At 41.5% G+C, this 3,408-nt stretch overlaps 1 pseudogene; it reads left to right on the top strand.

The window, feature by feature from the left end:
* Window positions 1-1,690, top strand: part of LOC102498954 (U6 snRNA-associated Sm-like protein LSm3 pseudogene) — a 3,299-nt pseudogene extending 1,609 nt beyond the window's left edge.
* The last annotated feature ends 1,718 nt before the right edge of the window (window positions 1,691-3,408 follow it).

Raw genomic sequence — 3,408 nt, 5'->3', positions numbered from 1 at the left:
AAAAAAAAAAAAAAAAGACAGGCACTTTTAACAGGTGTTCCATGCCACAATCCACCTCTAGCTTTCACTAGCCTTGGATCATAGGCCTATGTGTAACTGGTGAGTTCCAGGGAGACTCTGGACACAAACTTGGACCCTTCCTATGTGGGTCCCCTCACAGAGAAATTCCTCACCACTGTGTCACCATCTAGCCTCTCAACAGTTTTTACATATTCACAACCTTACACAACCATCACCATAATCAATTTTAGAACATTCTTATCACCTTAAAAAGGGACCAGCAAATGGCATAATGATTATATCACTGGACTCCCACATGACTGACTGTGGTTTGAGTTCTAGACTCAGAGGCCTGAAACTCACATTGGGTGTATGTGCATGTGTGCCCAAGATCCTGAGAGGAGAATGGAGGAGAAGGGATTGCTGTGTGGCCATTCTCCCTGTGGGTTGATTTCTTGATGTCTCTCTGGTGAGTACCCTACAGCAAAAATATCTCTCTTACAAAAAAAAAAAAAAAGAAGTCCTAGAGGCAGACAGGTAGATTGGTGGTTAAGGCTTTGGACTCCCACATAGCTGACTGCAGTTCAAGTTCCGGATCCAGCAGCTTGCTTTCTCACTTTGTCTCTCTCTCTCTCCATCTCTCTCTGGTGAGCACACGTGCCCCATAGGAAATTAAAATAATAATGAATAAATAAATAAAACTAAATAATTATTTCTTTAATAATTATTTTATTTAATTTTATTCACTGTCATTATTTTATTTTATTGAAATTGACCAGAGAGAGAGAGAAAGAGAGAAGGAAAGCGAGAAAGCAAGCTCTCAGGTCTGGGACGCAAACTGTGGTCAGTCATGTGAAAGTCCAGCTGCCTTAACCACTATGTCACCTGCTGGCCTCCTAAATAAATAATTCTTGGGAAGGAAAAAAAAGTCATGAAGGGGTCTGGTAGCATGGTGGCTAGGACAGCTGGATCCTACGTGGTCAACTGTGTAGTTTGAGTCCTAGACCTGGAGGCTTGGGAAACATGCCAGGCACATGTGGATGTGTGCCCAAAATCCTGACAAGAGAATAGAGGAGAATGATTGTGGTCATACCTCCTGGGGGATGCTTTCTCACTATTCCTCTCTCTGTTTCTTTCCATCTCTAGCAATCACATACAAATTAAAAAAAAAAGTTTATGGAAAAATGGCATTAATATACTTCATTTTTGTGCAAAAAAATTTTAAATCCATGCAGTTTTTTCAGAATATACATTCTGGCCATCCCAGCCTAAGGAGCAGTTTCTGGCTCTTTAGCACCTATCTTAGCAATAAACCCTCAGAGTTGTCTGGACAGACCAAATTCTGTATTTTGGCTTTAAAAAGCGTGGTTAGGGGCTTGAAACATGGTGGGCAACATGGACAGCAACAAACTACAAACACCATAGAGGAGCCCCTGGATCTCATCAGCTCAGCCTGGATGAGCGAATTTACGTGAAAATGAGAAGTGACCAAAAGCTTTGAGGCAGATTACATGCTTATAATTAGCATTTAAATATGATACTAGGAGATGTGGAAGAAACTGTGACTATTATAGAAATTAATGAAGAAACATATGAAGAAATATATAAATCAACTAAACAGAATATTCCAATGCTCTTCATCCGGGAAGATGGCATTATACTAGTTGCCCCTCTATTGAAAGTAGGCTAAAACAAAGAATTTGTTCTTTATGGAAAAATAGGAGACTTTTACAGTTACCCCTTTAGGTGTACAAGACTTTCAAAAGAAAAACATACATTCTGATATGATCCAAGGATTCTTTCACTCCTAAATGAGCTGATTTATAGATAACTCACAACTTCTTAGGCTGATGGCATTTTTTTCTCCAACTCTTCCAATAAATGCAATCGCTAAGATTAAAAAAATTAAAAAATAAAAAGCCTGATTAATAAACTCTTCTTACAGACCAGACCAGTGCTGGGATATTTACTAGGATTTTTCCTTGTTATTTCACAGATGCTTTAGGAGAGAGAGCTTCTGTCACTAGAGGTTGGCTTGAGCCACAACTCCGCCAACAAGGCCCTTAGCTGATTCTCATGGAGGGAGAGAATGAGAGAGGAGAGGCCCAATCTGGTGGCACACTTCATAGCAGCATACTAAACTATAGTGCTGGAAGCCACATGAATGACCACAGTTCAGACCCCCAATTGGTGTGCAAAACATACCAGGTGCATTCACAAGTTCTCAAGATCTTGACAGGCTGAAGAAAGAGGATTGTATGTGACCAAATCCTGTCAGAAGTTCTCTCTTTCTCTCATACGCACAATCTATCATGAAATTAAAGAAAAAAAAAAAAAGAAACAGAGATGGGGCCAGCAGGTAGCATGGTTGGTAAAAGCACTGCACTCCCACAGGGCTGACTACAGTTTGAGTCCCAGATCTGGTGGCTTGAAAATTACACTAGGAGGGACTAGCAATTGGTGTAATGGCTGGACTCCCATGTAGTCAACCGCGGTTCAAGTCCCAGACCCAATGGCTTAAACTCATGCCGGGCGCATGTGCGTGTGTGCCCAAGATTCCCAGAGAAGAACGGAGGAGAAGGGATTGCAGTGTTGCCACCCCCACCTCCACCCCCCAACTCTGGGGTGATTTCTCGCTTTCAGTCTCTGTCTTTCTGGTGAGTGCACGTGCCCTACAGCAAAAACCTCTTAAAAAAAAAAAAAAGAAAAGAAAAGAAAAGAAAAGAAAAGAAAAGAAAAGAAAAGAAAAGAAAAGAAAAGAAAAGAAAAGAAAAGAAAAGAAAAGAAAAGAAAAGAAAAGAAAAGAAAAGAAAACCACACCAGGATTATGTGCATGTGTGCCCAAAACCCCAAAGAGGAAAATGCAGGAAAGGACTGAGGCATGGCCTGGAGGGTGATTTCTCACTTTCCCTCTAACTTTCTTTAGCAAAAGCACACACCCTAAGGCAAAAACCTAAAAAACAAAAATAAAAATGAAGATGGGGCCAGCAGGTGGCATGGTGGTTAAGGCTCTGGACTCCCACATGGATAACTATTATTCAAGTTCTGGACCCAGTGGCTTGAAAATCATGTCCAGCTGGGACCAGGAAATGGTGTAATGGTCACCTCACTGGATTCCTTTTGGCCCAGACCTGGCGGATTGAAGCTCATGCCGGGTAAGATAGCAAAAATCTCTCTTAAAAAAAAAAAAAAAGAAAAGAAAAGAAAATGAAGCCCAGAATGTGTGCATGCATTCCCAAAATCCCAAGAGAAGAGTGGAGAAGGGACTGTACGGTAGTCACCCCCCAGGGGGGTGATTTCATTTTTCCTCTCTCTATCTCTCTCTTCCTCTCTCTGATGAGTGCACATACCCTATGGCAAGAGCCTAAAAACAACAGCAAAAGGGGCCAGCAGGTGGCATCGAGGTTG

This window comes from Tupaia chinensis, unplaced genomic scaffold (genome assembly GCF_000334495.1).
Source record: "Tupaia chinensis unplaced genomic scaffold, TupChi_1.0 Scaffold000523_1, whole genome shotgun sequence".
NCBI lineage: Eukaryota > Metazoa > Chordata > Mammalia > Scandentia > Tupaiidae > Tupaia > Tupaia belangeri.
The sequence above is the reverse complement of the archived record's forward strand: the minus strand, read 5'-3'. Positions and strand labels throughout refer to the sequence as shown.